This window comes from Phyllobates terribilis, unplaced genomic scaffold, assembly GCF_046119375.1.
Source record: "Phyllobates terribilis strain yellow unplaced genomic scaffold, ASM4611937v1 Scaffold_1__5_contigs__length_1240528914, whole genome shotgun sequence".
NCBI lineage: Eukaryota > Metazoa > Chordata > Amphibia > Anura > Dendrobatidae > Phyllobates > Phyllobates terribilis.
Genome location: NW_027362761.1, coordinates 543,104,069 through 543,127,827, shown reverse-complemented (window position 1 = coordinate 543,127,827; position 23,759 = coordinate 543,104,069). Strand labels below are relative to the sequence as shown.

General features: G+C 44.6%; 1 long non-coding RNA gene across 1 annotated transcript; it reads right to left on the bottom strand.

The window, feature by feature from the left end:
- Positions 1-22,741: 22,741 nt before the first annotated feature.
- LOC141168800 (uncharacterized) lies at positions 22,742-23,518 on the bottom strand. The gene is made up of 3 exons (XR_012252276.1): positions 23,184-23,518; positions 22,922-23,034; positions 22,742-22,843 (listed from the first exon to the last, which is right to left on the bottom strand). It is a non-coding gene; the product is annotated as an uncharacterized lncRNA (long non-coding RNA).
- Between the last annotated feature and the right edge of the window lie 241 nt (positions 23,519-23,759).

Genomic DNA, 23,759 nt, shown 5'->3' with positions numbered 1-23,759 from the left:
ACTCGAGGACGTATGAGGACCATCTGAAGCACCTGGCGGAGGTATTTGAAGCATTGTCCCGGTATGGGATGAAACTAAAGCCTTCTAAATGCCACTTGCTCAAGCAGAAGGTTCAGTACCTGGGGCACGTAGTCAGCTCGGAGGGAGTAGCACCAGACCCGGAGAAGGTCACTGCCATCCAGAAGTGGCCTGAACCGAGAAGCATCAAAGAGGTACGGCAATTCCTGGGACTGGTCGGGCACTACAGGAGGTGCATAAAGGACTATACCAAAAAGGTAGCACCTCTTCAAGACCTCCTGGTAGGACAGTCTGAAAGAGGAAAGAGTCCCCCATTCCAGTGGGGAAAAGTACAGGCTGAATCCTTTGCAGTAATGAAGGAAATCCTGACTGGTGAAGAAATCCTGGCTTACCCTGACTACAGCCAGCCTTTCCTGCTGTACACCGATGCCAGCAATGAGGGACTGGGATCTGTGTTGTCCCAGAAGCAGAATGGAAGAGACAAGGTAATTGCGTATGCCAGCAGGAAGCTACGCCCTACCGAGTGGAACCCGGAGAACTACAGTTCCTTCAAGCTGGAGTTTCTGGCCTTGGTCTGGGCTATCACTGAAAGGTTCAAGCATTACCTAGCCTCAACTAAGTTTACAGCTTTTACTGACAACAATCCCTTGACACACCTGGAAACAGCCAGGTTGGGAGCCATGGAACAGCGTTGGGTGGCCAGACTGTCAAATTATCAGTTCACCATCAAGTACCGGGCAGGCCACAAGAACACCAATGCTGACGCCCTGTCAAGGATGCCCCACCAGTCAGACACCGAGGATGAAGTGGATGATTTAGAGGAAGTTGAGTTACCTGCTTTCCACCGAAGTGGAGTGGTCCATGAGCAACACGACACCAGAAAACGTCAGGGAAGGACGCTGAATCCTCTAACCCACCACAGTTGGAAGGAGACCCAGGACAGTGACCCGGTTGTCAGCCTCATCAAAAGACTGATCACCCAGGAAGGTTCTCAACTGGAGAAGGATGCTCCTCCACAAACCAAGCAACTGTTGAATGAAAGAAGCCGGTTGTTCATCTACAGAGAGAAGCTGTGTAGAAGATATGTCAACCCCAAGACCCATGAAATGGTGTGGCAGATTGTTGTACCCAGAACGGATATCCAGATGATGTTGGAGGCCTACCACTATCAAGCAGGTCACTTTGGCTGGAAGAAGCTGGAAACCCTGATGAAGGACCGGTTCTACTGGGTTGGAATGCGGAGCTCCATAGAGAGGTGGTGCCGGAATTGTGGAGCCTGTAGCCTCAGAAGAAAAGACTACAGCAGCCAGAAAGCACCCTTGCAGTCCATCAAGACAACCCAGCCCCTGGAGATCGTCGCTCTGGATCACATCAAGCTGTCACCCAGCAGGTCAGGCTACTCCTATGCCCTGACCATGGTGGATCACTATTTCTGGTTCCTGGTGGTAGCCCCTGTCAAGGATCTGACAGCAGAGACTGCAGCAAGAACATTCCAAGCATACTTCTGCAGGCCCCATGGATACCCGGACAAAGTGCTAACGGATCAATGCCCTGCCTTTGAAGCCGAGCTGTTTAAAGAATTCTGCCACCTGTACGGATGCAAAAAGATCTGGACTACGCCGTACCACCCTCAGACCAATGGTTTGTGTGAGAAAATGAGCAACATCGTCATAGACCTGCTGAAAACCTTACCCTTGGAAGAAAGAAATCAGTGGCCAGACAAACTACCTGACCTGGTAGATCTGTACAATCACATACCTGTGAGTTCTACAAATTGTACCCCAATTAATACCCCAGATGACCAGTCTGCACCCGGCGCTGCTCAGGCAGGAGCAGTCGCCACATCAGCAGGAGCTGTGGCACGGATGGTGCCCATGGCTCTACAGCATGCCCTAAATGTTCAGAGGGTGAGGGAACTGTTGGAACGGGACACCCTGACTGAACGGGAGGATGACCAGGACGGGTCACCCACCTCCCATAACGAGGCGCAGCCCAGGAGGGGGCGCCCTTGAGCTACTAGTTCCCCGGTAGCTCTCATGTTAAGTATAAGTTAACCTGAACTTGGAGTCCGTGAACTATGAGCGGTCCTACCATTGTACATAGTTTTCACCTCCTGAGGTGCCCCCTGGTGGTTTTCACAAGACCACCACCACTAAAACCTGCTTGTCATGGCCAAACCAGTTGTCCTACACCAGTCCTGCAGCCCGCCCAGGACCTTTGTTGGGGGTTTGGAGCAGGTCCCCCACAAGCCAGCTTACCCGGATGAGAGGGACACACCCGAGGAGGGATCTCATCAAAACTGGTCGCTACAGTAAAGCGTAAAGAATGTTTATTAAATCTGTTATTGCAACATTCAAGCCAAGTGCCTCCCATAAAGGGAAGAAAAATTGTAATGTTTAAAAATATGTTATCCTTGTGTTACCTCTTATACAAAAATTTGTTTCAGTCTGGGAGTACTGACTTTCACTAGGGGGGAATGTGACGCCCTGCGGCTGCAGGCTGTCACAGAACTCCTGGGTGTTGCACAGATGGATTCTCCTCAGTGGCCTCAATTCATGCAGACACCTCCACCCAAGTCCACTAGATGGAGCCCTGTCAGGTATATATATACTGGGGGGTGGAGTTCAGGAAGTCAGTCAGTGGGAAGCAGTGAGTGTGACACGATGCTGCGGCACCAGACAAGCTGAAGTCTGCGTGGCTGAAAGCCAGGCTAGGCCCAAGCTGCGGGCTAGTCTAGCCAGTGAGAGCCTAGAGTGGGCTAGAAGGCAAGGAGAAGAGAAGAGCCATGAGGGACAGATGAACCACATAGGGTTCGTCCCCTGATGCAAGCCGGGCACCGGGCCTGAGCCTATTGGGACCTCTATGCCCAGTAAGGAATCCGGCATACTGAGGAGGATTTCATATCCTTCAGTCCACCCGTGAATACCGCACATTCAGAGGCACAAAGGCCCCAGCGTCCTGGGATCGTGGTAACCAGTGGGAAAGCCCTTGCCGCCAAGCGAGAAGGGTGAGAGAAACATCAAGGGAGCTAGACCCTGTTCCAGGCAGGTCAGAAGCTCCAGGGAGAGAGAGAGGAAGATACAGAAAGGAGGCCTTATACCCGCTCACTGGGGAGCAAGTCCAGAAGTGCACACCACCTACAAGTACCCCGGACCGTACCTGACTACCATCATCAGTAAAGGTACTGAAGCGAACCCCTGTGTGTGTGTCTGTTCTTCCTCTGACGCGGCTGGGTCCCCTCTCTCCTGCATCCCTTCACACCACCCTGCCCCGGGGGCCCGCTCCACCTGTGGGGAGCAGAAACACCTCGGCTGCCATCCCAACACCCGGAGGTCTGAAGCAGCGCTGGTAATCATTATCAGGTACCACAGGTGGCGTCACGAACTGTTTATTTATTTTATCCAAGTTACAATCCCCCTTTTTGGTTGACAACCCTGGGCCATGGACTGGGCCAGCCACCGTGATATCCCCCACAAGCATCCATAGGCCCGGCTGCCGAGTACCCCATAGCCCTGGGGGCGCGTCACATCCAATTTTTGATTTTGTTGAGAGAACCACTCCAACAAAAGCCCCCCCTTTTTTTCCCTTTAATTATATATAGTTGGATGTGGGTTTATATGTTATATTTCATATTTGAACTAGCGCCACTAATTGGTAAACACAGTGTGCATTGCTATTTCGCTAAATATTATATTCTGCCTCTTTGATCATGGAATTTATTTCACTCATGTTGTAAATTTGTTGTGTTTTTTTGGGCATTAATAAATACGTTTTTAATGTTTTTAAATCGAGGTCTAACAAAATTAGCATTTTATACTATTTGTGGATTGAAGGTGTGCGCATTTGTATATGTACCATCTCCTCTTCTCCTTTTGTAATTACTTGCAATTGGTACATTATGTCGCACCCTAAGTTATTATATAGGTTGTGCATCCTTTTCCCTTAGTTTTCCTAATTTTCCATATTTCTGCACATGCTTGACCTAAAACTACGTACATCAGATTTTCACATAAGTCCTAAAAATAGACAAAAAAAAGTAGATAAAGAGAGCCAAATCAAAGAAATGAGTCAAAAATATTAAACTTAGTCACTTTTTTTTAAATAGGGAAAGTGATCTAATATGAAGTTTGTAAATGGAAAAATATGTGAACCTTTGCTTTCAGAATCTGGTGTGATCCCTTGTGCAGCAATAGCGGCACTAAGCAATTCTGGTAATTGTTGATTACATCGGTTGGAGGAGTTTTAGCCCATTTCTCCCTACAAAAAAGCTTCATTTCTGTTATGGAGGTGGATTTTCTACCATGAGCTGCTCACTTCAGGTCCTTTCACAACATTTCTATAGGATTAAGTTCAGGACTTTGATTTGACCCTCCTGAGCTTTAACTTTATTCTTCTTTAATTGTTCTTTTGTAAAGAAGAACGTGCTTTGGGTCGTTGTCATGTGCACAACCCACATTCTTTTGAGATTCAGCACATGGACAGATGTCCTGACATTTTCCTCTTGAGCAGGGGTGAGGAACCTTCCTTCTGCCAAGGGACATTTTTATATTTATAACATCATTTGGGGGCCGTTCAAAATGATCAACTTGAAAGTTATCCTGTTATATTTGGGCAAACAATTAACTCACTCCTAATGTGACGGCTGGAACGGCTTTTCTTTGGTGCGATGTTAGGTGGTACTGATGATGTAGCAACATCTACTTTTCCAGGTTTGCATTGGTCTGGAGCACAGTCAACTCTTTGTGATTATGAATTTTGTAATGAACTAATCACAGCAGTAAATTGTTCTGAACACAGATGTACTGTATATTACACTGCAGGTCTCCTCACAGTGGGAAATTCATCACTGTTCATGAAACATTTACAGAAATCAAACGGTGAGAGATCTGCTGAATACATCATATAGGAGACACTGAAGCTGCTATACATACATCACATAGGACACACCAAGACTGGTGTATACATCATGTAGGAGATACCAAGACTGCTGTATTCATCGCACAGGAGACACAAACTGCTGTATACATTACATAGGAGACACTAAGGCTGATGTATATACATCACATAGGAAACACCAAGGCTGATGAATATACATCATATAGACACCAAGACTGCTGTATACATCACATAGGAGAGACAGAAACTGCTGTATACATCACATAGGAGAGACAAACTACTGTATACATCACATAGGAGAGACAGAAACTGCTTTATACATCCCATGGGAGAGACAAACTACTGTATACATCACATAAGAGACACTGGGTCTGCTACACATACATCACATACAGTGGTAGCCAAAAGTATTGGCACCCCTGCAATTCTGTCAGATAATACTCAGTTTCTTCCTGAAAATGATTGCAATCGCAAATTCTTTGGTATTATTATCTTCATTTAATTTGTCTTCAATGAAAAAACACAAAAAGAATTGTCCTAAAGCCAAATTGGATATAATTCCACACCAAACCTAAAAAAGGGGGTGGACAAAAGTATTGGCACTGTTTGAAAAATCATGTGATGCTTCTCTAATTCGTGTAATTAACAGCACCTGTAACTTACCTGTGGCACCTAACAGGTGTTGGCAATAACTAAATCACACTTGCAGCCAGTTAACATGGATTAAAGTTGACTCAACCTCTGTCCTGTGTCCTTGTGTGTACCACATTGAGCATGGAGAAAAGAAAGAAGACCAAAGAACTGTCTGAGGACTTGAGAAACCAAATTGTGAGGAAGCATGGGCAATCTCAAGGCTACAAATCCATCTCCAAAGACCTGAATGTTTCTTAGTCTTTCGTGCGCAGTGTCATCAAGAAGTTTAAAACCCATGGCACTGTGGCTAACCTCCCTAGATGTGGATGTAAAAGAAAAATTGACGAGAGATTTCAATGCAAGATTGTGCGGATGGTGGATAAAGAACCTCGACTAACATCCAAACAAGTTCAAGCTGCCCTGCAGTCCGAGGGTACAACAGTGTCAACCCGTACTATCCGTCGGTGTCTGAATGGAAAGGGACTGTATGGTAGGATACCCAGGAAGACCCCACTTCTTACCCCGAGACATAAAAAAGCCAGGCTGGAGTTTGCCAAAACTTACCTGAGAAGCCTAAAACATTTTGGAAGAATGTTCTCTGGTCAGATGAGACAAAAGTAGAGCTTTTTGGGAAAAAGCATCAACATAGAGTGTACAGGAAAAAAAAAGAGGCATTCAAAGAAAAGAACACGGTCCCTACAGTCAAACATGGCGGAGGTTCCCTGATGTTTTGGGGTTGCTTTGCTGCCTCTGGCACTGGACAGCTTGACCGTGTGCATGGCATTATGAAGTCTGCAGACTACCAACAAAATTTGCTGCATAATGTAGGGCCCAGTGTGAGAAAGCTGGGTATCCCTCAGAGGTCATGGGTCTTCCAGCAGGAAATTACCCAAAACACACATCCAAAATCACTATAAAATGGTTTGAGAGAAAGCACTGGAGACTTCTAAGGTGGCCAGCAATGAGTCCAGACCTGAATCCCATAGAACACCTGTGGAGAGATCTCAAAATGGCAGTTTGGAGAAGGCACCCTTCAAATATCAGGGACCTGGAGCAGTTTGCCAAAGAAAAATGGTCTACAATTCAAGCAGAGCATTGTAAGAAACTCATTGATGGTTACAGGAAGTGGTTGTCCGCAGTTATTTTGGCTAAAGGTTGTGCAACCAAGTATTAGGCTGAGGGTGCCAATACTTTTGTCTGGCCCATTTTTGGAGTTTTGTGTGAAATGTTCAATGATTTGATTTTTGCTTCATTCTCTTTTGTGTTTTTTCCTTGCAAGCAAATTAAATGAAGATAATAATACCAAAGAATTTGGGATTGCAATCATTTTCAGGAAAAAACTGAGTATTATCTGACAGAATTGAAGGGGTGCCAATACTTTTGGCCACCACTGTAGGAGACACCAAGACTGCTGTATACATCACATAGACACTCAGACTGCGGTATACATTACATAGACACAGAGGCTGATGTATATACATCACATAGAAGACACTGAGGCTAATATATATAAATCACATGGAAGACACCAAGACTGCTGTATATATCACATAGGAGACACAGTGAATGGTGCATACATAACATAGGACAGTGGGAATGGTGCATACATTACATAGCAGACAGTGTGGCTGATGTACATACACTGCATAGGGGACAGTGGGGCTTGTGTATATACATCACATAGGAGACAGTAGGGCTGGTACATACAGTACATTACATAGGAGAAGGTAGGGCTGGTGTATATACATTACATAGGAGACAGTGGGGATAGTGTATATATATTACATGGGAGACAGTGGGGCTAAAGTTCTCCATCCTGAGTTATGTCAGCTGTTCTGATTTATCCACTCCCCTCTGGTATAAATACTCACCTCTTAGCTTAGGTAGTTGCTAGTGATAGCTTGCTATACCTTGGAGTTGGTTTGGGATCTGTGAGACATGGAAAGAGAAGCCGTTTAGGAGTCAACTCTGGAGATTGCTGTTTGGAAGTTTGTTTGGTGTTATCCTTCTCCTTATCTCCCTTTTTGGTTTGCTTCACCCTTCCCCTCAAATTATATACCATTCCTTAGTCTGGGTGCGCTAAGAGTGATTGTTGTTGTTTTCTTTACCCTTATCTGTCTCCCTTTATGTCTCTATCATAGATCAGGACTAGCATTCCTGCTGCCCCACACACTAGCCAGGGCCATGCTTACGGCAAGACAGGGATTAGGAATGTGATCGCGACACAAACTGAAAGAACCCATCTAGGGATGTCAGGAAGCTCAGGGTTTGCGCAGGGCAAAATTCAGGGGTGCTCTTTTAATCTTTCCCTAGTTGCAGTGCTTTCCTTCCCATCCATCTTGCCATGAGCCGTCTGGCTCCTTAGTGGAGTGTGACATTATCACTGGCCTCACCTTATTTAGGTCTATGATGGACCCTGTGGCTGCTCTGGCAGACCAGTTGTAAAAGCTATGTCTTTAGATGGCAGACCTTCGTTCTTTGGCATTGCAGCGCCCACCTCTGACCCTGGCTTTAGCGGCCGCTGCTCCAGGGCAACTCCCAGCTGAACCTAGACTAACTTTAACGCATAGGTTCTTTTGTAGTCAGGACAAGTTTGGTGTTTAGGGAGGCCTGCCAACAGAACTTTACGCTGTAACCGCATTTCTCAGGTACCAAGGAGCAGTGGATGGAGATAGTCATCTCCCTTCTCCAGGGGGATCCCCAAGTCTGGGCTTTTTCCCTTCCATTTGGTTCTCAGTCGCTCTGGACAGTTGAGGAATATTTTAGTGCTCTGGGACTCCTTTATGATGATCCTGACCGTGTCTCCCTGGCTGAATCCAAACTGCGTCACCTTTAGCAGGGATACCGGCCAGCAGAGGTGTTCTGCTCCGACTTCCGCAGATAGTCCACGGACACAGAGTGGAATAAACACGCCATCCAGAGTCATTTTTGGCAGGGTCTCTCTGGGAGAGAAAAGGACTCCATGCTTCCTTGGAGGCAGCCATGTCCTTAGCTATTCATGTGGATCGCCGTCTCCATGAAAGATCTTTAGGAGACATCGTTATCTACGGGGAGACTTGCGCTTAATAAACCCAGGTTGGAGCCCACGGAGGAACCCATGTAGTTGGGGGGGGGGGTGACTCATTATAATGATCCACCAGTGATTTGGTACAAAACGGGAGTTTAATTTTTTTGTGGTTGTAAGGGTCATTTTATAGGTATCTGCCCCTTAATACGTAAATGTAAACAGCTGCCAAAAGAACTAATGAGCCTAGGTTGTTTGGAGGTTAGTAACCTGGGTGTACATATCTCCTCCATTGGTAGGTCGCAATTTTTCTTCCAGCTGAGGTGGAAAAAAGGTGGTGGTTTCCGACCTTTTGGCTTGTGAGGCGGGATTTAATCTTGTTGACGCACAGGTCCTCTGGACCCAGGGTCTTACTCCTCATAAGTTGCCTAAGCCTATTTCCATAATCGCTATAGATTCTGCACACTTAAGTCAGGGGTGTTTCACTGAGGTCTTTCAGGATTTACGTCTTCAGTTAGGGGCCATGCACACTGAATCCATCAAATGTTATGTGTTAGATGGTTTGCCCTCCCTGGTGGTTCTTGACTGACGAACAATCCTGTAGTGGATTGGCAGGAACGCGAAGTAGTGAGGTGGAGCAATTACTGTCTAAATAACTGCATGAGTACCTGTATATCTATGGTAGCTACTAGGTCCCTGCTGGAGTATTTGTCTGATTTCGAGGATGTTTTTTCAGAACAAGGGTGTCAGGAACTGCCACCTCACTGCCCTTATGATTGCTCAATTAATTCCTGGGGCCAAGTGTTATGATCTGCTACAGGGACTAAGGAAAGACAGGAGAACTGTCCCTACAATAGAACTAAACTAGATCCCTACGATGTAACGGGGAACCTGATCCTGCGATCAGACCCGCTAAAGTCCTCGGCTAGTCTGAACGAAGACCTATAGATGTGAGGGAGGGATCCCTACAAGAACTAGGGACTGGGATAAGTTTGGACACCTCCTAGCAGAAATAGTAGCAGTCAAAGACAAACACACAACAAAAAGCATAGAGGTCAGAAGACCTAGCAAAACTAACAGAGAACGGCAACAGAGCACCAAGCTAGCTCAAGAGTAGTAAATACAATGAAGTCCAGCAAGACCAGGAGGGCGGAGCCGGATTAAATAGGCAAAAATGGTCATGTGACCAGCAAACTAAAAAAAACCTAACAGGAGAGTTCTGACAGTACCCCCTCTTCTAAGAGGATCCTCCGGATCCCCTAGGCCCAGGCTTACCAGGAAACCTCCTGTGAAACGCTCTGACAAGTCTAGAAGCAGAAACATCATCCGCCCTCACCCATGAGTTATCCTCAGGTCCGAAACCCTTCCAAGCGACGAGATACTGCAAACTCCCTCTATACCGTCTAGAATTTAGGATGCGGGAAATTTCATATTCCCCGTCCTCCACCACCGGAGGAACAGTGGCAGAGGCGTCACCATCAGACACATCAGCTTTTTTCAACAGAGAAACATGAAACACCGGGTTAATCTTCCAGGACGTAGGAACCTCCAACCTAACAGCAGATTGGTTAACTATCTGAAGCACCTTAAAGGGCCCTACGAACTTGGGACCCAATTTTTTAGAAGGAATCCTCAATCGCAGATTCTTAGAGGACAACCAAACCATGTCACCAACAGCAAACAAAACCTCTTGCCGTTTCCTATCAAAGTACCTCTTCGATTTTTTGTTAGCCTCCTGAAGATTACCACGCACATCCATCCAAACTCTCTCCAAATCACCGGAAAAACTCTCCTCCTCAGGCACAGCCGAAACCAATTTGGAGAATGACCCAAAAGACGGATGTCTCCCAGAACAACAAAAAAAAGGCGAACACCCAGCAGAAGAGGATGTATGGTTTTCAAGAGCAAATTCAGCAAGTGGCAGAAACTCAGACCACCCCTCTTGATTGTCTGCCACAAAACAACGCAAGAACTGCTCAACATCCTGGTTCTTCCTTTCTGTCTGGCCATTAGACTCAGGATGATATCGAGATGAAAACGACAAATGAACTCCCAACCTGTCACAAAAGGCACGCCAAAAACGAGCCACGAACTGAGGTCCCCTATCAGAAACAATGTCAGTAGGAAAACCATGTAGTCTGACAATTTCCTTGACAAAGGCCTTAGCGAGTGTCTTAGCGCAAGGCAGTTTGATGAAGGGAACCAAGTGACACATCTTGCTAAAACGGTCCACGACCACCCAGATGACCGTGAAACCTTCAGAGGGGGGAAGGTCAGTAATAAAGTCCATAGCCAGATGTGTCCAAGGTGCACTAGGAACCTCCAGAGGGCAAAGCAACCCCGCAGCAGGAGCATGCGAAGACTTGGATCTAGCACACACAGTACATTGGCGCACCCACTTAATGACTTCCTTCTGCCATCCAGGCCACCAAAAACTGCGACCCACAAGTCTCTTGGTCTCAGATATTCCTGGATGACCTGCCAACCGAGACTCATGACACTCAACAAACAAATCTCTCCTAAAGGTCCTAGGCACAAACAACCTCCCATGGGGAGTGTTAGATGGGGCATTCTCCTGAGCTTTAAGAATCTCATCCTCCAAAACGGAGTCCAAAGCAGCAATCACAACACCTTCTTGTAAAATGCTCTCCTCTTCCTCCTCAACACCGACCATGGGAGAAAAACTGCGAGACAAAGCATCCGCTTTAACATTCTTGGTACCCGGGATGTAAATAACGGAAAAATTAAACCGCGAGAAAAAAAGTGCCCACCTAGCCTGACGGACATTCAAGCGCTTGGCAGCATCAAGATAGATCAGATTTTTATGATCAGTGAAAACCTGAATGGGAAATTCAGCACCTTCCAAGAGGTGACGCCAGTGTTCAAATGCGAGTTTAATCGCCAGCAATTCCCGATTACCAATATCGTAATTAAGTTCAGTCTCAGAAAATTTTTTTTGAAAAAAAGGCACAGGGATGTACTCCATCCTTGTTTTCCTGAGACAACACCGCACCGACCCCCACCGAAGAAGCATCAACCTCAACCAAAAACGGCTTAGTCACATCAGGCTGCATAAGGATGGGAGCAGAGGTGAAACACAAAAGCTTCAATGGCCTCAGAAGTCCACTGAACCACATTAGCACCTTTCCTGGTGAGATAGGTCAGCGGTTTGACAATAATAGAAAAATTTTTTATGAATTTTCTGTAATAATTGGCGAAACCCAAAAACCTCTGTATCGATTTCAAACCAATAGGCCTAGGCCATTCCTGCACAGCTTGAACTTTAACCGGGTCCATCTCAAAACCTTCACTGGAGATAATGTAGCCCAAAAAACTAATTCTCTGTACAGCGAACTCACATTTCTCCAGCTTAGCAAAAAGCGAATTGTCCATTAATAACTGTAATACCTCACGTACGCTCCGCCAATGAGACTCCAGATCAGGCGAATAAATCAGAATGTCATCCAAATACACAACCACATTTTTGCCGATTAAAGGTCTAAGGATGTCATTAATAAGATTCTGAAAAAATGCTGGAGCATTGGTAAGACCAAAAGGCATAACCAGATTCTCAAAATGACCCACAGGAGTGTTAAAAGCAGTCTTCCATTCATCACCCTCCTTCATGCGCAACAAATTGTATGCCCCACGGAGATCAATTTTAGAGAACCACTTAGCCCCCACTAACTGGTTAAATAAATCAGGAATCAATGGCAGTGGGTAAGGATTGCGTACAGTAATTTTATTAATCTCACGAAAGTCCAGACAAGGACGTAAACCGCCATCTTTTTTTTTTACAAAAAAAAATCCAACAGCCACAGGAGACTTGGAAGGCCTAATGTGACCGGCGGCCAAGCTTGTCTGTATGTATTCCTCCAAAGCCTTTCTCTCAGGAATAGTAAGATTAAATAAACGACTTTTAGGAAGAGTCGCTCCAGGGACAAATTCAATGGTACAATCATAGTCTCTATGGGGAGGCAAAATTTGTGACTCCTCCTCAGAAAAAACTCTCCAAAAATCCTGAATAGGAACAGGCAATTCCCCTTTATCCACAGCAGCAATACGTCCGTTACAACACTTGTCATAACACTTAGGGCTCCAGGACTTAATTTCATTGGTAGACCAATCCAGTACAGGATTGTGCAATTTTAACCAGGGTAACCCCAATATTACTGGAGAAGGCAAATTATCCAATACCACCAAATCCAAATTTTCTTGGTGAATACCATTAATAGTGAGGGGAAATTCACAGACCTTATGAGTAACACTCTTCAAGGGAGAGCAATCAACAGAAACCACAGCAATAGGGGATGACAAAGTTTTAGGTTCTAATCTAAGTTTTTCCAAGAATCCCCCATCAATCATATTCAGAGTAGAACCACAATCCACAAATACCCGAAATTCAATTAATTCATCCTGAGCAGCAGTAGTGGCAGATAGGAATACTCCCTTAGAATCTAAACAGGCAATACGGGCATAACTGACCATTTTTTTTTCTTTGTTCATACGAAGCACACAGTTCTTAATAAAATGACCAGAATTTCCGCAATAGAAGCACAAACCTTCAGAAAGCCTGCGGTCTTTTTCCTGAGAGCGGGGTGTCATCACCCCATTCTCCATCGGCTCTCCTTTGTCAGCACAGACCCTCTCAAGACTCGGAGCTGACATAGCAGAGGATTTGCTCTCATTAACCCTTGCACGCAGTCTCCTGTCCACCCGTATAGCTAATTGCATTGCCTCCTGCAAGTTTCCAGGTGTGGGATAAGCAATCAGTAAATCCTTAACCCTTTCACCTAGCCCTAAAAGAAACAAGCTTTTCAAAGCTGAATCGTTCCACCCCACCTGGGCAGACCACCGACGGAAGTGAGAACAATATTTTTCCACATTACCTGATCCCTGCCTCAAACGTCTCAATTCAGACTCAGCAGATGAGACACGATCAGGATCATCGTACAACAAACCCAAAGCAGAAAAAAAACTATCCACTGATCTAAAGCACGGATCACAAGGTTGGAGAGAGAAGGCCCATCCCTGATGAACCCTATGCGCTGTGATTCATCACCAGAGGATCCGGGTCTCAAACGAAAATACAATAAACAAGCATTTTTAAAAGAAAAAAAATCTTGTTGTTCGCCAAAAAATAAATCAGGCAGACGTACCTTTGGTTCCACAAAATGTGCTCCAGAACAGCTACTCACGTGTTGTTGGAGCTTGGCCACCTCCAGAGAGAGTCCCTGCAAGCGTTGAGCCAAATCTTGAACCGAGACCATGATGGAAAACTGGAGGTCTTTCCTTAGAGAAATTTTTTTTTTTTTCTTTTAGGGCTGGACTTACTGTTATGATCTGCTACAGGGACTAAGGAAAGACAGGAGAACTGTCCCTACAATAGAACTAAACTAGATCCATACGATGTAACGGGGAACCTGATCCTGCGATCAGACCCGCTAAAGTCCTCGGCTAGTCTGAACGAAGACCTATAGATGTGAGGGAGGGATCCCTACAAGAACTAGGGACTGGGATAAGTTTGGACATCTCCTAGCAGAAATAGTAGCAGTCAAAGACAAACACACAACAAAAAGCATAGAGGTCAGAAGACCTAGCAAAACTAACAGAGAACGGCAACAGAGCACCAAGCTAGCTCAAGAGTAGTAAATACAATGAAATCTAGCAAGACCAGGAGGGCGGAGCCGGATTAAATAGGCAAAAATGGTCATGTGACCAGCAAACTAAAAAAAACCTAACAGGAGAGTTCTAACACCAAGTTGCCAAAGAACAGGCTATATAATATTTTGGGCAGACCATAAAAGATTATATTACAGAGAGCCTAGCAAAAGAACATATCAGACTCTCTTCATCTCCCATGGCAGCTGGGATTTTCTTTGTTAAGAAAAAAGATGGGGGGCTGCACCCTGCGTGAATTTTCTCAAATTTAAATGGATCACTGTTCAGGATTCATACCCTCAGCCGCTCATCCCTGATCTTTTTAATCAGATTGTTGAGGCTAAATAGTTTTCCAAATTGGAACTTAGGGGGACTGTGAAGATCTGAGGTTGTGGGTTGTAATAATCACATAGGCTGATTAATGATGCAACTATTTTTTATTCCTTATGTCCATGGCTTTACACCAACTCAGGGTAGAGGGCCAAAATAAATTGCCCCCAGTCCACAAGATCCCCTCCAGGGCAGGTAGTTCCACTGTCCCCATACTAGGTGATATTCACTGTCTTCTAACTTTTGGTTGGCCCGTATATTTCATATCTCCCACCAGTACAGTCATGGCCAAAAGTTTTGAGAATGACACCAAAATTATATTTTCACATGATCTGCTGGCCTCTGGTTTTTATTCGTGTTTGTCTGATGTTTATATCACATACAGAAATATAATTGCAATCATATTATGAGTACCGATAGGTTATATTGACAGAATGAGTTAATGCAGCAAGTCAATATTTGCAGTGTTGCCCCTTCTTCTTCAAGACCTCTGTAATTCTCCCTGGCATGCTCTCAATCAACTTTTGGACCAAATCCTGACTGATAGCAGTCCATTCTTGCATAATCAATGCTTGCATTTTGCCAGAATTTGTTGGTTTTTGTTTGTCCACCCGTCTCTTGATGATTGACCACAAGTTCTCAATGGGATTAAGATCTGGGGAGTTTCCAGGCCATGGACCCAAAATCTCTATGTTTTGTTCCATGAGCCATTTAGTTATCACCTTTGCTTTATGGCAAGGTGCTCCATCATGCTGGAAAAGGCATTGTTGGGCGCCAAACTGCTCTTGGACGGTTGGGAGAAGTTGCTCTTGGAGGACATTCTGGTACCATTCTTTATTCATGGCTGTGTTTTTAGGCAAGACTGTGAGTGAGCCGATTCCCTTGGCTGAGAAGCAACCCCACACATGAATGGTTTCAGGATGCTTTACAGTTGGCATGAGACAAGACTGGTGGTAGCGCTCACCTCTTCTTCTCCGAATAAGCTGTTTTCCAGATGTCCCAAACAATCGAAAAGGGGATTCATCAGAGAAAATGACTTTGCCCCAGTCCTCAGCAGTCCACTCCCTGTACCTTTTGCAGAATATCAGTCGGTCCCTGATGTTTTTTCTGGAGAGAAGTGGCTTCTTTGCTGCCCTCCTTGAAACCAGCCCTTGCTCAAAGAGTCTCCGCCTCACAGTGCGTGCAGAAGCACTCATACCAGCCTGCTGCCATTCCTGAGCAAGCTCGGCACTGCTGGTAGTCCGATCCCGCAGCTGAAACAGTTTTAAGATACGGTCCTGGCGCTTGCTGGTCTTTCTTGGGCGCCCTGGAGCCTTTTTGACAACAATGGAAGCTCTCTCCTTGAAGTTCTTGATGATGCGATAGATTGTTGACTGAGGTGCAATCTTTGTAGCTGCGATACTCTTCCCTGTTAGGCCATTTTTGTGCAGTGCAATGATGGCTGCACGTGTTTCTTTAGAGATAACCATGGTTAACTGAAGAGAAACAATGATACCAAGAACCAGCCTCCTTTTAAAGTGTCCAGTGATGTCATTCTTACTTAATCATGACTGATTGATCGCCAGCCCTGTCCTCATTAACACCCACACCTGTGTTAATGGATCAATCACTAAAACGATGTTAGCTGCTCCTTTTAAGGCAGGACTGCAATGATGTTGAAATGTGTTTTGGGGGTTAAAGTTCATTTTCTGGGCAAATATTGACTTTGCAAGTACAGTAATTGCTGTTAAGCTGATTACTCTTTGACATTCAGGAGTATATGCAAATTGCCATTACAAAAAATGAAGCAGTAAACTTTGGAAAAATTACTATTTGTCTCATTCTCAATACTTTTGGCCATGACTGTATAGTCTGTAGTCACAGTCCACGCTCCTCCAGATGACAGATAACACAACTGAAGCCCATGTATCCAGCAGCAACAGTCCTTAAGAAAATTCCTAAAATCCAGATGACAGATCACTCAACCGAAGCAAGGGGAACCAACCCAGCCGGCAACCGATCTCCAAAACTCCATAGCCCATCCATCCATGGGCACCAGGACCTCCGCCTAGATCATCTCCCTTCAATGTCACTCTCCCAACTTTCTTAATAAACATGTCGCTTATTTTCCTCCCTCGCAGGGATCAGCCCCATGAATGTGCAGAAGTGTTCACACCCTCCCCTTCCCCCATAGCTGACTGTCCATTAGTGGAGGTATTTTTGTCAGGTGGAACTCATCACCTGGGACTGCATGTGAGACCCCCCCCCCACCCCACCCCCCCGTGATGATGGCTCCGCTGGGTCTACTATCCCCATCCACACAATGGGACTAGTGACTGGGAGAACAATGGCTTAAGGCCCCTGAGATACTAATGAGATTAATGGAATGATTACTTTCTTTGATTACCAATCTTGGGTCTGCCCTTATGTATGCACAAGTTCTAGCCTGCATGTCTTCCTTTGCTGACTGTCACTTAATGGAACATTGATTCCTGAGGCTTGAGGCTGAACTGACGAGCATGCAAATCTCTAATAGAACATAACAATAAGATTGATGTAACCGGTTTTCCGTGCTGGAAAAAGTCTGCATCCCTGAGAAAAGCGGATTCCACTCTACGTCCATTGATTCAATAGTCTTTAGAACAAGGCCAGCTCCTCACAGGAACCTATAATCTTATACGTATTAAGGAGGGGGATGAGTGGAAAACTGCCTTCAATACCTCAGAGGAGCATTATGAAAACTTTGTCATGCCATTCGGGTCGACTAATGACCCTGTTTTGTCAGAAGTTTTATAAATGACATTTTCCAACAACTAGCAGGTAGATTTGTGGTAGTCTATTTGGATGACATATTAAGTTATTTGACTGACCTTGAGTCACACGAGGTACATGAGAGGCAGGTTTTACAAGTACTTAGGGAGAATAAACTATGTCAAGTCAGAAATATATATGTTTGCTGTTCAGGAGATTCCATTCCTGGGGTTTCATCATCATCCACCGGTTTTCATATTCATCCTGCAAAAGTCCGGGCAGTACTGGATTGCGATCTTCCTGAAATTTTGAAGGCTTTACAGTGGTTTCTGGGTTTCGCTAACTATTACCACAGGTTCATCAAGGACTTTTCAGTAGTGGCCAACCCACTAACAGATATGACTAGGAAAGGAACAGACTTTTCAAGATGGTCTAATCCAGCCCATGAAGCATTTGTTTCTTTGAAGAAATTTAGCACTTCTGCTCCAATCCTCATACAGCCCGACGTTACCCAACTGTTCATTGTGGTGGTAGATGCATTGGAGGTAGGAGTAGGGGCTGTATTGTCACAGAGCTTGTCACCAAAGTAAATGTGCCTTTTTCTCTTAAAAATTATCACCCTCTGAAAGAAATTATGATATCAACAATAGGGAACCTTTTGCAATAAAGTTAGCTTTTGAAAAATGGCGTCTTTTTTGGAGGGTGCAGTACATCTGGTCATGGCCGTTATAGATAATAAAAATGTATTATATGTGGAACAGGCTAAAGGACTTACTCCTAGACAGCCAAGGTGGTCTTTCATTTTCACTAGATTTAACTTTTTTGGGACTTATCAAACGGGGAATAAAAACGTTAAAGCTGATGCATTGATCCGTTGTTTTCTGGGGGGGAGTAAGTGGTCAAAGCCTGTTCCTATGTTACACAAAGGTGTAGTCATTGCTGCAATAAAATCGTATCTAGAGAAGAAGGTTGTTGAAGCCCAGGGAGTGCTGCCGATTGTCCTCCAGATAGACTGTTTGTACCTGTGAATGTCCGACTTAGAATATTAAGTGAACATCATGATTTGGTTCTTGTGATACATCCTGGTAGTAAAACCACTACGGATCTACTCTCTCGTTTTTGGTGGTCAAGGTTGCACCAGGATGTTCAGGATTACATCTCATCTTGCAGTAGTAGTGCGCTTTCAAAGACCTCCCATACTCATCCATCTGGGGTTCTGCAACCTTTGGTTATTCCTTGTAAACCATAGACTCATCTGTCGGTGGATTTTATCACTGATCTGCCCGTGTCCGCAGGTAACATGGTACTTTTAGTGGTGGATAGATTTAGCAAAATGGCTCATTTTATTGAGTTACCTGCACTGCATGAGATTGTGAAACTCCATGGGATCCCCCCTGATATTGCTTATGATCCTGGGACCCAATTTATATTGAAGTTTTGGACAGCATTTTGTGCTCGTTTAGGGATTCAGCTCTCATCTTCATCCATCTTTCATCCACAGTCTAATAGGCAGACTGAATGAGTGGATCAGAATCTTGAGATGTACAGTACAGACCAAAAGTTTGGACACACCTTCTCATTTAAAGATTTTTCTGTATTTTCATGACTATGAAAATTGTATATTCACACTGAAGGCATCAAAACTATGAATTAACACATGTGGAATTATATACTTAACAAAAAAGTGTGAAACAACTGAAAATATGTCTTATATTCTAGGTTCTTCAAAGTAGCCACCTTTTGCTTTGATGACTGCTTTGCACACTCTTGGCATTTTCTTGATGAGCTTCAAGAGGTAGTCACCGGAAATGGTCTTCCAACAATCTTGAAGGAGTTCCCAGAGATGCTTAGCACTTGTTGGCCCTTTTGCCTTCACTCTGCAGTCCAGCTCACCCCAAACCATCTCGATTGGGTTCAGGTCTGATGACTGTGGAGGCCACGTCATCTGGAGTAGCACCCCATCACTCGCCTTCTTGGTCAAATAGCCCTTACACAGCCTGGAGGTGTGTTTGGGGTCATTGTCCTGTTGAAAAATAAATGATGGTCCAACTAAACACAAACCGGATGGAATAGCATGCCGCTGCAAGATGCTGTGGTAGCCATGCTGGTTCAGTATGCCTTCAGTTTTGAATAAATCCCCAACAGTGGCACCAGCAATGCACCCCCAAACCATCACACCTCCTCCTCCATGCTTCACGGTGGGAACCAGGCATATAGAGTCCATCCGTTCACCTTTTCTGCGTCGCACAAAGACACATGGTTGGAACCAAAGATCTCAAATTTGGACTCGTCAGACCAAAGCACAGATTTCCACTGGTCTAATGTCCATTCCTTGTGTTCTTTAGCCCAAACAAGTCTCTTCTGCTTGTTGCCTGTCCTTAGCAGTGGTTTCCTAGCAGCTATTTCACCATGAAGGCCTGCTGCACAAAGTCTCCTCTTAACAGTTGTTGTAGAGATGTGTCTGCTGCTAGAACTCGGTGTGGCATTGACATGATCTCTAATCTGAGCTGCTGTTAACCTGCGATTTTCTGAGGCTGGTGACTCGGATAAACTTATCCTCAGAAGCAGAGGTGACTCTTGGTCTTCCTTTCCTGGGGCGGTCCTCAAGTGAGCCAGTTTCTTTGTAGCGCTTGATGGTTTTTGCAACTGCACTTGGGGACACTTTCAAAGTTTGCCCAATTTTTCGGACTGACTGACCTTCATTTATTAAAATAATGATGGCCACTCGTTTTTCTTTACTTAGCTGATTTTTTCTTACCATTATACAAATTCTAACAGTCTATTCAGTAGGATTATCAGCTGTGTATCCACCAGACTTCTGCACAACACGACTGATGGTCCCAACCCCATTTATAAGGCAAGAAATCCCACTTATTAAACCTGACAGGGCACACCTGTGAAGTGAAAACCATTTCCGGTGACTACCTCTTGAAGCTCATCAAGAGAATGCCAAGAGTGTGCAAAGCAGTCATCAAAGCAAAAGGTGGCTACTTTGAAGAACCTAGAATATAAGACATATTTTCAGTTGTTTCACACTTTTTTGTTAAGTATATAATTCCACATGTGTTAATTCATCGTTTTGATGCCTTCAGTGTGAATGTACAATTTTCAAAGTCATGAAAATACAGAAAAATCTTTAAATGAGAAGGTGTGTCCAAACTTTTGGTCTGTACTGTACCTAAGGGGTTTTCTTTCCGAAAATCAGGAGGATTGGGTCTCTTATTTACCTGTAGCTGAGTTCACTGTGAATAACCGTTGTCATGAATCTACTGGCAAGTCTTCGTTATTCGGGACATATGTTTTCATCCTCAAGTCTGCACCTTTAATGGAAATCGTTCTTTAGGAGTACCTGGGGAGGAGCAGTTTTCTTCATCTATTACCTCTGTGTGGTGGGGTGTTCTTAATAATTTAAGGATGATGGGATCCACATATAAGAGTATGGCTGATTGGAAGCACTTAGTTGGTCTGGACCTGTGAGTTGTCTACTAAGAATATTAAGTTGAAAGTTCCTTCTTGGAAACTAGGACTTAGGTTCATTGGCCCCTATAAGATAGTTGCTGCAATCAATCCTGTAGCGTTTCGCCTTGCCTTGCCACCCACTTTCAAAATCCATGTGTTTCACCAATCAGTTTTCAAAAAATAAATTGCTTCCTTTGAACTAGCTCCGCCGCCCCATTCCCCGGTCATTGTTAATGGGAATCTGGAATTCCAGGTAGCTGATTATCGATTCTCACTTTATACGCCTGTCACTTCCATATTTGCTACATTGGAAAGGTTACGGTCCAGAGGAGAGAATGTGAGTAACAGCATCGGATGTTCATTCGATCAGGTTGGTTCGGTCTTTTCATGCCTCACATCCATATCAACCTGGTCCTGAGGGTCCGGCATCCCCCATTAGGAGGGGGGTACTGTCATGGGGATACCGCGACAGAGAGGAGTCACAAGATCGCGGCGTCTAGCTACACATGGACCAGAACTGGTTGGATCTGCTTGCCTTCCAGTTAGCTGTGCATATTTCCCTTCCTTTGTTGTTGAAAGGGTTAAACAGGTCTGTTTGTCTCCTAGAACTCAGGAAAGAGAGCTATCTCAGCTGTTCTGATTTATCCACACCCCTCTGGTATAAATACTCACCTCTTAGCTTGAGTAGTTGCCAGTGATAGCTTGCTATACCTTGGAGTTGGTTTGGGAGCTGAGAGCCGTGGAGAGAGAAGTCGTTTTAGAGTAGTCTCTGGAGATTGCTGTTTGAATGTTTATTTGGTGTTACCCTTCTCCTTATCTCCCTTTTTTGTTTGCCTCACCCTTCCTCTCTTGTTATATACTATTCCTTAGTCTGGGTGCGCTGAGAGTCATTGCTGTTTTTTCTACCCTTGTCAGTCTCCCTTTGTGTCTGTATCATAGATCAGGACTAGCGTTCCTGCTGTCCCACACACTAGCCAGGGCCATACTTAGGGCAACACAGGGATTAGGAAAGTGGTCGCTGCATGGGGTGAAAGAACCCTCTAGGGAGTTCAGTGTTGCGCAGGGCAAGATTCAGTGCTGTCCCTCTAATCTTTCCCTAGTTGCAGTTCTTCCCTTCCCATCCATATCGCCGTGCTCCACCTGGCTCCTTAGTAAAGCATGATAATGAAGCTGGTGTATATATACATCACATAAGAGACAGTGGGGTTGGTGCATACATAGACAGGAGACAGTGGGGTTGGTGCATACATCACATAGGAGACAGTGGGATTCGTGCATACATCACATAGGAGACAGTGGGCTTGGGAATACATCACAAAGGATACATTGTGGCTGCTGGCTTCATCAGATGGTCAGGAGTGCAGAGCATGCTAACTCCACCCACTCCTTTACATGGGCTGCAGCATAGGGAAGATTTAAAGACAATCTGTCAGCAGGTTTTTACTATGTAATATGAAGACAGCAGAAGACAGGGGCTGAATCACAGATTTCAGCGATGTGTCACTATTTTGGCTGTGTGCTGTTTACTTACAATAAAGGTTTTATCACCAGGATTTTATCACTTAAAATAAACGAGATCTACTGCGCTGGTATACTCACTTTAAATGACACGAGAGGTTAAGGAGATAAAAAATATATTTTTTTATTTTTATTCATACAAAAGCTAGTTAAAATAAGGATAAAATATGAGGCTAAAAATTCCCAGAAGAAGCGAGGTTCAATGGAGGAATATGAGCGATAAATCAGTGGATTATTCTTGGTATGTCCAGGACGTACAGGTACCTGTGAAGGGTATATATACTATGGTAAGTATAGGAATAGTTGGCGGATTATCTTATATAGAGATTTTAGTTACCTGAAACGTAATTAGGTGGTGGAAGAGTAATCACATATGGATGCCTCTGGCTAGTTCTCTTGAACCTGTCAGCTGTGAGTAAAAAAAAAAAAGGGGGGGGGGACTAATTATTAAGAGACAGGGAATTGCCTCGTTTGGAGTTGGAGTTTGGGTATTTTACCTGTGTAGTAGAAATCTTAAATAAATGGAGGGGTCTGTATATATCTGGTAGGATTAGGGGGGGTACTCCCCTGGGTTACTGCAGAGACTATAGAGTACTATAAAGTGGAAATAGAAAATTAAAACGTTAAAACGTATATAAATCTGAATAGCACACTTATCACAGTTTATCTTACCCGTAGGGAAGTAGTTTTGTGGATCTAGAGGGTAGTAGTTGTCCAATGGTGGTGGATGTAGTCACAGTATAGTCATCCAGACTAGTGTAGTCAATCAAGATTAGTTATACCACCTAGGGGAACTATGTGTCAATTGTGGTTATTATAAATAATAACTATTATAAATACAGTACTCATAGGTAAAAAGAAAAATAAAATGATCTCTTATGTATATATATATATATAGAGTTACGTACTGCTGCAATAAAATGAGAGGTCTTACCACTATTGGCTCTGTGTAATGGAGAAAGATTCAGCTTTGGAGTAGGTTGAGCTGTATAGAAAAAATCCTGGTTTGTAGCAAAAGGTAGAGAGCGCTGGTAAGTGTTTTAAAGCTTTTTCTTTCAACAGTGGTGCTGATAAGGATTCCTTGGGGCGGTGGAGTCTGTCGTTCGTGCACGTGTAGTCCCGGATGGGCACGTGCTGCTGGAGTTGTTATCTTTGTCGGCGTCCTCGTGGGGGACGGGACTGCTGGATGTCAGGGCTGAGGGCGTCGGAGTCCCGGCCGGAGACTCCGGCACCTGCGTGCAACACCCGAGAAAAGAAAGATGATGATCTCAGTAGGACCTGCGTAGCGTAAGGTCCTACTAGTCACGTGACTGGGAGACGGAGAGCAGGAGAGGCCACACTTCCTATGCGTTTCGGATACTACGGTATCCTTCGTCAGGGATGGTCATGATTCTCACTGCTCTCATTATATACCCGCCAAAGCTTCTGGGAGGTGTTTGTGGTTAATTATCATTAAAAGCAAAAAGTTCAATTCCGGTGTTTAGGCCCCTTGGCCTCAAAGAGTCCATCT